Raw genomic sequence first — 13,350 nt, forward strand, 5'->3', positions numbered from 1 at the left:
CGCAGCTGAAAGCAATGGAAAACTACAGCTGCTTTTTTTCCAAGAAAATGTAGCTCTCTGCATTTTCACATAGCAATAATGGAGGCGCCTTCCTTGGTAAAATATTCCGGAGGTAAAATAGTCCCCCGTTCGGATCTCCGGGTGGGGACTACTAAGGAAGGGGTCACCAGAAAATTAAAAAATAACATTCTACGAGTCGGAGCGTGGAATGTTAGAAGCTTGAAAAAGGTTGGTAGGCTAGAAAATTTAAAAAGGGAAATGGGTAGGACAAATGTGGATATAGTAGGAATTAGTGAGGTTCGGTGGGAAGAGGAAGGCGACTTTTGGTCAGGTGATTTTAGAGTAATTAACTCAGCGTCAAATAATGGGCAGGCAGGAGTAGGTTTCGTGATGAGCAAGAAGATAGGGAGGAGAGTGGAGTATTTCAAAACGCATAGCGATAGAATCATTGTAATAAGGATAAAATCAAAACCTAAACCGACAACGATTGTTAACGTCTATATGCCTACAAGCGCCCATGATGATGATGAGGTAGAGTGTGTATACGAAGAGATTGATGAAGCAATTAAACACGTAAAAGGAGATGAAAATTTAATAATAGTTGGAGATTGGAATGCAAGCATTGGAAAAGGCAAGGAAGGAAATATAGTGGGTGAATACGGGCTGGGTAAAAGGAATGAAAGAGGGGACCGACTTATAGAATTTTGCACGAAGTATAATTTAGTAATTGCCAACACCCAATTTAAAAATCATAATAGAAGAATATACACTTGGAAAAAGCCAGGCGATACTGGAAGGTATCAGATAGATTATATCATGGTTAAGCAAAGATTTAGAAATCAACTCGTTGACTGCAAAACTTACCCTGGAGCAGACATTGATAGCGACCATAATTTGGTGATAATGAAATGTAGATTGGGGTTTAAAAACCTGAAGAAAAGGTGTCAGATGAATCGGTGGAATTTAGAGAAGCTTGAGGAAGAGGAGGTAAAGAAGATTTTTGAGGAGGACATCGCAAGAGGTCTGAGTAAAAAAGATAAGGTAGAAAATGTAGAAGAAGAATGGGAGAATGTTAAAAAGGAAATTCTTAAATCAGCAGAAGCAAACTTAGGCGGAATAAAGAGAACCGGTAGAAAACCTTGGGTTTCAGACGATATATTGCAGCTGATGGATGAACGTAGAAAATATAAGAATGCTAGTGATGAAGAAAGTAAAAGGAACTATCGGAAATTAAGAAATGCTATAAACAGGAAGTGCAAACTGGTGAAAGAAGAGTGGATTAAAGAAAAGTGTTCAGAAGTGGAAAGAGAAATGAACATTGGTAAAATAGATGGAGCATACAGGAAAGTTAAGGAAAATTTTGGGGTACATAAATTAAAATCTAATAATGTGTTAAACAAAGATGGTACACCAATATATAATACGAAAGGTAAAGTCGATAGATGGGTGGAATATTTTGAAGAGTTATACGGAGGAAATGAATTAGAAAATGGTGTTATAGAGGAAGAAGAGGAAGTTGAAGAGGATGAAATGGGAGAAACAATACTGAGATCTGAATTTAAGAGAGCATTAAAAGATTTAAATGGCAGAAAGGCTCCTGGAATAGACGGAATACCTGTAGAATTACTGCGCAGTGCAGGTGAGGAAGCGATTGATAGATTATACAAACTGGTGTGTAATATTTATGAAAATGGGGAATTTCCATCAGACTTCAAAAAAAGTGTTATAGTTATGATACCAAAGAAAGCAGGGGCAGATAAATGTGAAGAATACAGAACAATTAGTTTAACTAGTCATGCATCAAAAATCTTAACTAGAATTTTATACAGAAGAATTGAGAGGAGAGTGGAAGAAGTGTTAGGAGAAGACCAATTTGGTTTCAGGAAAAGTATAGGGACAAGGGAAGCAATTTTAGGCCTCAGATTAATAGTAGAAGGAAGATTAAAGAAAAACAAACCAACATACTTGGCGTTTATAGACCTAGAAAAGGCTTTTGATAACGTAGACTGGAATAAAATGTTCAGCATTTTAAAAAAATTAGGGTTCAAATACAGAGATAGAAGAACAATTGCTAACATGTACAGGAACCAAACAGCAACAATAATAATTGAAGAACATAAGAAAGAAGCCCTAATAAGAAAGGGAGTCCGACAAGGATGTTCCCTATCTCCGTTACTTTTTAATCTTTACATGGAACTAGCAGTTAATGATGTTAAAGAACAATTTAGATTCGGAGTAACAGTACAAGGTGAAAAGATAAAGATGCTACGATTTGCTGATGATATAGTAATTCTAGCCGAGAGTAAAAAGGATTTAGAAGAAACAATGAACGGCATAGATGAAGTCCTACGCAAGAACTATCGCATGAAAATAAACAAGAACAAAACAAAAGTAATGAAATGTAGTAGAAATAACAAAGATGGACCGCTGAATGTGAAAACAGGAGGAGAAAAGATTATGGAGGTAGAAGAATTTTGTTATTTGGGAAGTAAAATTACTAAAGATGGACGAAGCAGGAGCGATATAAAATGCCGAATAGCACAAGCTAAACGAGCCTTCAGTAAGAAATATAATTTGTTTACATCAAAAATGAATTTAAATGTCAGGAAAAGATTTTTGAAAGTGTATGTTTGGAGTGTCGCTTTATATGGAAGTGAAACTTGGACAATCGGAGTATCTGAGAAGAAAAGATTAGAAGCTTTTGAAATGTGGTGCTATAGGAGAATGTTAAAAATCAGATGGGTGGATAAAGTGACAAATGAAGAGGTATTGCGGCAAATAGATGAAGAAAGAAGCATTTGGAAAAATATAGTTAAAAGAAGAGACAGACTTATAGGCCACATACTAAGGCATCCTGGAATAGTCGCTTTAATATTGGAAGGACAGGTAGAAGGGAAAAATTGTGTAGGCAGGCCACGTTTGGAGTATGTAAAACAAATTGTTGGGGATGTAGGATGTAGAGGGTATACTGAAATGAAATGACTAGCACTAGATAGGGAATCTTGGAGAGCTGCATCAAACCAGTCAAATGACTGAAGACAAAAAAAAAAAAAAATAACAGTATAGAATTTTATTGATCAAAAGATACATAATAAAGTAAGGTTTCCATTTCTTGAATTTCTGTTTGCAAACAGAAGGAAAAAATAAAATTTTTACTGGCTCATACATATTTTTGTGACTGTTTATGTGAAATTCATATTTTTTAAATTTATTTAGTATAGGCACTACATTAATATTTTTAAATACGTATTGTTTTTATTTGATTAAACCTTTTTAATTTAATATTTAAAAAATGTACTTAGATTGCATTTTTTTTTTATGAAAAAAGGTTATATTATGCATTAATATATACTTGCATTGCTTTGTTTTTATGTGTAAGGCTAATATAACATAACCTGCTTTTTGTGGACCAGTTAAGGTTTTCTACAAAAATTTAATATGTTAAAGGTTTTATCAAACAGGTATAATAAACACTATGTCCATTACTGAAATACATCATACTTCTTACATTATTGCTTTATTCCTCAAGAATACTTTATTCCTAAAGAGACAGACTTATAGGCCACATACTAAGGCATCCTGGAATAGTCGCTTTAATATTGGATGGACAGGTAGAAGGAAAAAATTGTGTAGGCAGGCCACGTTTGGAATATGTAAAACAAATTGTTAGGGATGTAGGATGTAGAGGGTATACTGAAATGAAACGACTAGCACTAGATAGGGAATCTTGGAGAGCTGCATCAAACCAGTCAAATTACTGAAGACAAAAAAAATCCTCAGGAATAGTTAGTTTAGCTAGTTTCTTTGATTTTTTAACATCATTTCACAAATAATGTTATTGCTTCATCAAATTTCAGGTAATTTTTGTAACAATTGAATTGCATTCAATTCTTTCTTACAAACGTTTTAAATTTTTGGTGCATTCATTGAAATATCGTTAATTAGTTTAGTTTACCTGAAAATAAATTTCAGTAATGAAATAAAAATGTATGTCACAGAAAAATTGATTTGGAAATAACGTATAACTGCCCTCAGTTTTTTTTACTCTTGTTTTGACAAAAAAATAATCTTCTAAACAAAATGTTTTTATATTAATAAATGAACGTGTCTACGATTATTTGTTATCGCACAGGGTAAATGAATTCAAAAATAAACCTTACAGCTCTATTAATGTATATAAAAACAGAATTGTCATTAGATGATTCATTATTATTATATACAGTTAGTTGTGATTAAAAAATAGTTGTTAGAAATAGTAATGTTTCCTCGTTACTATTTCTAAAGTTACAACGTTACTATTTCTAGAGTTACATGAGCATTCATTAAACCACATGTTCAATTATGATTATATATATGTTGGTGGCGGTGAACTCTCCCTCCTCTCCACCTGGTTGACCATGATATTGCTTTCAATCCCACTCATTCGGTGGCGGCGAACTCTCTTCTCCACCTGGTTGACCTTGATATTGTTTCCAATCCCACTCATTTTTAGCTAAATAACATAAATTTTAACCCTGTTTAACCTTTGTATACACAGAAGAATGATGAAAAAATACACAATCTGTTTTTTAATTTGAAACATTCATGCACACTGTTATACCTGAACATAGCTGATCATCAGTGTAGCACACTATGTGGAGAAGTTGCTGCAGTTTGTGGGTTACATTTTTTGCATAGAGGACCAGTCAGGATTGCTGATGGCCACTTACAAGTAGCGACACTAAACCATACAATAGATATAATTTAATTGTGAACATTTGAAAAAAATGTAATTATATTTTCATCTGAGTTATAAATTTTATTAATCTACAACTAGTTTAGTAATTATTTAATGTTCGTTCATTAATTAGGTCTACTTGCATATCAATTTTTAATACAGTTATTAAATAAATAATATATTGTTATTTAATTTGATTGCTTTAACACTAATTAAAATTAATTTTTAAAGTTAACAGAAAAAAATTGTCTTTTAAATGTTATATTATGGTAATAAAACAGTAAAACAGTTAAAATTTTTATATTCACTATATGAATATAAATGATAATAAAAATAAATTCATAATATTTTAGAAGATGAGATTTCTTGAAAAGAAACCCCGTTTACAAAAATTTTATTTAATTCTAGATGGCCAATTTGATTATTGAAAATCATCATGAATAGCCATAAATAAATAAAAAATACAATAATAGTGATTAGCAGATAAATAAATGAAAAAATAATAATTTAAAAAGTTTTAATTGATAAATAAACTGGACTTATGAAACTGCTGTTGTAATGCAAACAACTGTTGTTTGAGGTAATTCCAATAGAAAGTATAAATTTAGCCTAAAAACATTTAAACTGCAATTCAGACTACAAGTTAATGCTTGCCCATATAAGGAATGGATAGAAACATATTTCAAGAAAGATATAGATTGTATGATACGTAAGCCAATGAAAGGGATAGCTGTTTAACATTAAAATTGAAATCTTTCATAAAAGAATTTTTAATAAATCTAAAATTGAAAATGATTTAGATGTTAGTACCCTGTAGTTCATCAATTAAGTTTTTATCGCTATTGACAAGGTAAATTTCCCTACTTCTTAATTTCTGTTTAATGCTTATCTTTTTTTTATTCTCATATCTCAGCCAAACTCATGGGAAATATTGATTTCATCTGTATCTTTCTTTTCAAGGTTACCTATTAAAAGATTACCTATGAAACCAGACCGATTACTCAGTCTTGATCCAGAAATTTGCTTATAGAAATTGTTATATTGAAAAATGTTTTGTTTCTTTCATAAATTTGTTAACTTTATGTATTCCTCTATTTTACAAGAATCAATAGATTGGGCAATCAATCGAAACTTCAAGATCTCCAATGTTTCTTTGAAAGGAACACTGGGATTCAGTGCACTCGCATCAAAAGATGTAAAAAATTTCACTGATGTGTAAAACTTCATCTTTTAAATTGTAAATTAGATGAAAGTTATTTTTCATTAAAAGATATGGTGTTTACTCTAATTTTATAAATTCTTCTTTAACCATTTTTCTAAATGAAATAGAGGATTTATTCCGGAAATGATTGTAGCATTCAATTACCTGGTATGTACTTTGTGAGACGATATAATTTCATTACAATCGGATAAGAAATAATTACTGTGTGTTTCTCTTCGGAACCTCTAAAAATTAAATTAATTTTAAAACAATGACTGTAGCTGATTTAATCTATTTGGTTTTATTGAAACAGTCCATTTACTACATCAGACAGATTGACTGATACTTATCAAAAGAAAATAATAGTTGCATCCATTTTGATTGAATCAACCTACAAGTTTCTGTTTTTTTTTATTTTAATGTAATATTTCATCTCTTTACAATATTATTTGTAAAATGGGATGTTACATTGGCTGCCCCTCATTTACATGTCATACATATCACCTTCCTCTCATTGAGCTGTATTATTCTTGTAGCCTGTTTAGCCTCTCAAATGAAACCAAGAAAAAAATTAATAATTTTAACATATGATCCCGTCTCAGTAACATTTTGAATTTTGTTTTTATAATTAATTTTATCCAAAATCAAAACATCGTTACTTTTTTAGCAGCCTTTAAGTTAAAATTTTATTTATAAGCTCATTATTATTATTATGCTTTTACGACCAACATGGGACCACTTAAGTCAATTTTAGTTGGATCTTTTCTGAGAAAAGCGTGTTATTTTACTCTTTCGAGCTGCCTAGTATTTCTTCATCCGTTCAGATCTTGCTTTCTTTTCTTCATCCGTAAACACCCTCTTCGTTGTATTTTGTCGTTTGTCTGTCTTTTGTTTAAATCTAATGCTTTTATCTTTTAGCTTTGTAATTTTTCCAGTTTTATTCTGTAGGTCAGTCAGGGAAATTCCCAATTCTTTCATATCTTCTCTAATTTCTTTGATCCATCCTACTAGCTTTTGGAACCAGAGCTTTTCAATGATATTTCTTGACAGTCTTGTTTCCGGTGTCCTTATGAGAAGACCGAAGAAAGAGATTCTTTTTTTCCGCATAGTATCAGTAACAGGCTCTATTTCTCGATACACCACCTCATTTGGCACAATCCACCATTGGCCTTCTTTTTGGTGTTTTTTATTGATACACGTTCTGACAATTCTCCTCTCTATTTTCAGAATTTTTTCAATTCGGTTTTTCTGAGTGATTTTGAAAAGGGTCTCGCTTCCGTATGTGACTTCTGGCTGTACTACAGTTTTATAATGTTTAAATTTTGTTTTAGCAGAAAGGCATTTTTTGTTATATGTTGACCAAGTTAATTTTTGGGATTCAGTAACAGGCTCTATTTCTCGATACACCACCTCATTTGGCACAATCCACCATTGGCCTTCTTTTTGGTGTTTTTTATTGATACACGTTCTGACAATTCTCCTCTCTATTTTCAGAATTTTTTCAATTCGGTTTTTCTGAGTGATTTTGAAAAGGGTCTCGCTTCCGTATGTGACTTCTGGCTGTACTACAGTTTTATAATGTTTAAATTTTGTTTTAGCAGAAAGGCATTTTTTGTTATATGTTGACCAAGTTAATTTTTGGGATTTAATCATTTTATTTGTCCTGTTTTGCCATGTCACTTTTTCATTTAAATTATAAGTTATTATTTCCCCTAGATATTTAAATTGTTTTACTATTTTAATTTTCTGATTGTTTACCGTAATGTGCTCTATTACCAGAGGATCTATGGCCATTAGTTCAGTTTTTTCGAAAGAGATATGAAGCCCTATCTATCTTTTGTGCTAGGTTTTGAAGGCTCATGATTTGTGTTTTGGCTTCTTGAATATTATTTGCTAAAGGAGCGAGGTCATCTGCAAATCCTAGGCAATTTAGTGTGGAGTTTTTCTTAGTACCCATTTTTATATTTTTATTAAGCTCATTAATAGTTCTATTTTTGTTTTCCTTTCTTTTACAGTTTGTTTTAGGATACAGATTAATTTTATTTATTTCATATTTGATGCAACTTCCAATATGTTTAAACACAGTGCTCAATACTGGTTTCGTCATCCTCCATAAATTCTTTCACATCTCTGTTAATATTAACTATGATGTCTAACTTCACACCTTCAGGCAATAAACTCATCTCATTATTAGTGAACTCTGCAGAAGATAAATTGTAAACCAATCATTGATTTTATTAAAATCATTTCCAATGTTGGGTTTTCAAGTTGTGAAATATTAAAGTTATTGATCTTGCTCTTCGTTTTAATTTTTTTTAACTACGTATATATAAAACAACTTATAGAATGTAAAGTTATCTCAAAAAGGCTAAAACTTATCAGTTTTGATTTGTTTTAAAATGTATATGTACGCTTTTCATAAGCAAAAAATAAAATTATGAAATGAATTTACAGTGCATTAAAATTATGAATATAGTGTATGATTATTTAAACATAAAAGATATTGATTAGCCATGACAGAAAAGGGTTAATGTTTTCCAAAATTATTGTTTTTTGCTTAATTAAAAATGTTAATGTTTCATAATCAATATTTTTTCTCTTGTTTTCCCAGTCTGCATGTTGCAAACCGTTCATCTAGTGAACAAAAAACAACACAGCTTCCACAGCCCAATTAGATGAGGATGATATGTATGACATGTAAATAAAGTGTAATCATTATAGCATCCCATTTTATAAATAATATTGTAAATGAGATGAAATATTACATTAAAATAAAAAAAGGAAAGAATATAGTAATTTCTAGATTGATTTAATCAAGATGAATGCAACTATTATTTTTCTTTTTATACTTACCCTCGATCTGTCTGGTTAAGTAAATGGATTGTTTCAACAAAATCAAATCATTTAAATCAGCTACAGTCATTGTTTTAAATGGAAACTGGGTAAATATTTTACTGACAATCAATAAAGTGTATGTTTATTTTACAGATATACTAGTTAGGTAATCTTCATTAAGTCTGTGTACTGAGATACTATGTTTGATAAAGGTAGGGTAAATGGGGGAAAAAAATCTCTAAATCCACAAGCAATTTCAGGATCTTTATTAGAGTGTGAACTAAGCCAATACAATCATGGAAGATCAGTGTAGAATATACTATAAATTATGGTTGGCTGTTGACTAATTGATTAATTATGTATTTTTTGGATTACTTTGTTTACTAGTAGCAATTGCTATGTTTTTTATGATTACTGCCTATCTATCACAGGACTGGATAGTATTCATTTTGAGTAAATCAAGTTTGATTTTGTTTTCTTAATAAAATCGTTCAGTTTACAAACCCCAAGATTATGTGTAGCACTTACGTTAAAATCTTCAAATGTTGTGTTGTTGGATTACTTATAAATTCATTTTCACTTTCCTAGCTGTAGCTCTATTGCTTTTATATATCAGCTATAGGTGTAAAGGGAGAATATATGACCCAACATTTTTGTGATGTGTAGGTTGTGTCTCATACGAGGAGGTTGTGTCTCATACGGGAACAGAACACCAAATTTGATGAGGCAAAATTCAGTCTGAGTGCAGGTTTTTGTTCAAAACTGTTAGACGTGATGCTTCCCATAGGTATCACAGTATATTTGAAGGTGGTCCTATTCTGTTGTTAGGTTGTTAGTGAATTTCTCTTCTTGTAGAGTCAAGGAATACATTGATGTTTTTAAGTGTTGTAGATTCCATCAGAGGGCTAAATTCTGTCAATATGCTTCACTCTTTGTGCATTCTGGTGATAAGGGTCACAAACATAATGCATATCCTAAAAACTATGAGACTCCTACTTGTGTAAATTGCACAAGGATTGCAAGCACTCAAGTTGATAGTAAGGACTGTGGTCATTAATTTGAGAACCGTTGAGTTGTATTTTAATTCATTGTATGGTTAAGTTTGGGAAGATAAATTGTCAAAATAGAGATCCCACTGAGGAACTGTTTAGAAAAGTGGAATAGAATTCTTTGTCTTGTTGGTAACTGTCCTGTAGTACCAGATGTTGAAGTAAATGGTTCTTTGGCATAGTGGAGACACAGATGATTAGTGGTGAATTAGTTGAAGGCTTTGTTATGCAGCATGGCTTAGAGCTCTAATATTTATGGTAAGTTACTTACATATGCTGGACTGGTAGATGGAAGGAGATTGTTTACTGGAACGAATATTGGTATTACTCTTGGTAGGAATATTCCTGGTATGTTTGATGCCTGGTTTTTTGATGATTTTTCTAGTGATCCATCGATTAATTATTATCTTCGAATTGGTTAGGGAGTTGCAAGATACCTATAGTTGCAATGTTCCTGTTCATCAGGGGCGCTTCCTGTATGGGAAGGTGGACTGGCCTAAATTTGTTAATATTCTCTCTGGTAAACTCCTTATCTTAGAAGTCTGGATGATTTTCAATTGGAAGACCTGGCAGAAAGATTTTCTCTAATTTCATCAATGCCGCTGATAATTCAATTCCCTGTAGTTCTACCGGAAAGATGCTCTTGATGGACTAGACAGTTGTCTTTGTTGAAACAGTTCATGAACCGTCTGTGGGAGAGTGATCCTGACCGGCAAGCAGTTTCAGTAGATCACTATCGAAGGCAGAGGTGTGAATACTTTCATTTGGTCAGGACATCAAAAAGGAATTCTTGGTGTAGAGAGCAAGGAAATAAGTATCCTTGGTTTGTTATGTAAAGATTTCTAGGGCATAAGCATAAGAAAAATGTACTTTTGTCGGCTCTCTTTACTCAGCAATGCATTGTTTCTAATAAAGCTGAGGTTTTAAATATTCTATTGGATGATTTACTGCCGGTTGATTTGGCTAATGAAACCTCTTATCATCTGCGATTCCGAGAGGAAGTTGCTGCTTTTCACTCTGATGTTTTATCTATGAAAAATTACAGAGGCAGATATATATTTGTAGTACTTGTAGTAATAAAGCCCTGGGTTTCAATGGAATCAGGTTGGAGCTCCATGCTGTTCTGTCAGAATTTGTGTTGAATAGAATTTTTAATAGGATGCTCTTTGCTGGCTGTTTCTCTGTTTGCTGAAAAAAAGGAATTCTAAAATTGTTTTTTAAAGTTGGTGACAAGGATCCCACTGTGAACTCCTCTTAGTCTTTAACGCTCCTGGCAGTTTTTGGAAAGGTTATTGAGAAGGTATTGTATCTTTGTATTATGAATAGATTGAATTCCAGAAAGTTGTTGATGGATGATCAGTTTAGTTTTCACCCAGGCAGGGGCACGGAAGATGCTATTCTTAAGGTTATGAACATTGTTTCTTCTAGTGATTTTGAGTACATCTTAGAAATCTTTTTTGTCATATCAGGTGCTTTTAATATTTTGTGGTGGCCCTCTACCCTGTTTCAGCTGCAGAAGCGGGATTGTGTACAGAATGTGATATATAGTTATTTCAATAATCAAGACGTTCTTTGAGATGGTGTCTCAGAAGTAGGAAAAACGCTATCTAAAGGTTATCTGCAGGATAGTGTTATAGGACGCCTGCTCTGGGTTGTTGAATTTGATTCTTTGTGCAATTGAGTTTACCCAGTCATCGCAGATGATGGGCTTTTGTTGGTTAAAGAAGATTCGAGGAATGAGATCAAATTCAGGGCAACCCAGGCCTGCAAGATAATCCAGTTGTGGAGTTTACAACATAAGATGGTGTTTAGTCCAGAGAAAACAACGATGATGTTGTTCAAGGGCAGACTAGCTGTTACATGATGACCTCATGTTTCAGTGGTAGGTCATCAAATTAGCTATGTCCCATTGTAAAAGTATCTAGATGTTCTTAATGAGAATCTTGGATTCAAGGAGCACTTTCAATATGCTGGCAAAAAGGTTGGTTCTACTTTCTTCAGTGTTTGGAGACCAGTTAATTCCAAATGGGGATTTAATTTCAAAACCATGCATGTTCTGTATAAGGGTGTAACTGAAGCTATAATGCTGTATGCTGCACCTGTCTGGGCTCATCGAATGAGGTACAGGTGCAATTCCTATAACATTCCTACATCAAATGTTATAGGAATATTTTGTTGGGAGCCCAGGGTCTCCTATGGTTATCTGTGGTTGGTGCCTACAAGACTGTTTCTTGAGAGGCGGTCCTTGTTATTTCTGGTATTAAACCAGTTGATATCCTTGCAACTGAGCACCAATTATGTTATGATGCTTAGAAGGTAGGCCAACTTACTTCTGGGCGCATAAAAGAAGTAGACGACCAGGGTTTTCATTTATGGCAGGTCAGGTGGACTAAATCGCCCGATGGCTGTTACAAGCATGGAATTTTTCCTGATATGAGAAATATGCAGGTGGTTTGGTGGATTTCCCCCAAGCACCATGTCTTTCTGGACATGGTGCTTTTCAAATTGCCCAGGTTTGGTTTGATTAATTCAGGCTGGTGTTCAGAGTATTGGGGCATTGATGTTTTGTACCATGTCTTATATGTTTTCCCCAAGAACAAAGCTGAATGTACCAAAGTAGGTAGAGAGCTTTCCAGGATCAATTCTGGTTTTGATCTGCAATTTAATCGGAAACCAAAAGGGAATGGAACATAGTTGCTGGCTTCCGTAGATGCCTCTACAAAAAAGATACTCGACTTAAGAATTGAAAAAAAGTTTAATTATATATATATATATTTTTTTTAATTTCTGTTATTTTATCTTTTTTACAAGTGAAGGCCGTTATTAAAAATTTTATTTGAGATGCTCTCAAGCAAGGGGGTGAAATGGGACTAATAATTTTTTTTACTAAAAACTTTTTTATTTTAGTGAACATTTTGATATTTTTCGCAATATTTACTGTAAATATTGCATAATTAAATCATTAATTTTTAAAAGCCCTATGGCGTAATTTAAATAAAAATCTATCAAAGGAAAGCAGAGAAAGTTATGCAATTAGCTGTGTTTTGTTAAATTACTTACTTAATACACATGTATTATTTTATTTGTAAAAATAAATTCTTTTTATTTGGAGTTTTTTGTCGAGTAGAATAATAGCTACTTATTACGACTGCCCTGAAAGGAATGTAATATAATAATTAGGGTGTATGTATGTATGTTCTACCGTAGCAGCTCAACAGCTGAACTGATTTAGATGTATGATCCCGCGTTGAAATGCTTACGTTACCAGGAGTATCATAGGCTATTTATATATATGTTTAAATAAATTTAAAATATTTGAAAAAAAATTGTCACGCATGCTCTTAAATTATCCTATATTAGTAATTATCCTCTTTTAAACAGCAATGATTTTCAACGATGTTTTTTTTAGCAGTCGTGTTTTATAATTTTTAATATTTATCTTTTTTTTTGACTTTGTCATCAACTTAAATCTTACGTCGTATAAAATTTATTATACACTTACAATCCCTTCCCTTCCAGCCAAGATTGATCTCAATTTTCTGATTTTT

Source organism: Lycorma delicatula, chromosome 2, assembly GCF_047948215.1.
Source record: "Lycorma delicatula isolate Av1 chromosome 2, ASM4794821v1, whole genome shotgun sequence".
NCBI classification, from domain to species: Eukaryota; Metazoa; Arthropoda; class Insecta; order Hemiptera; family Fulgoridae; genus Lycorma; species Lycorma delicatula.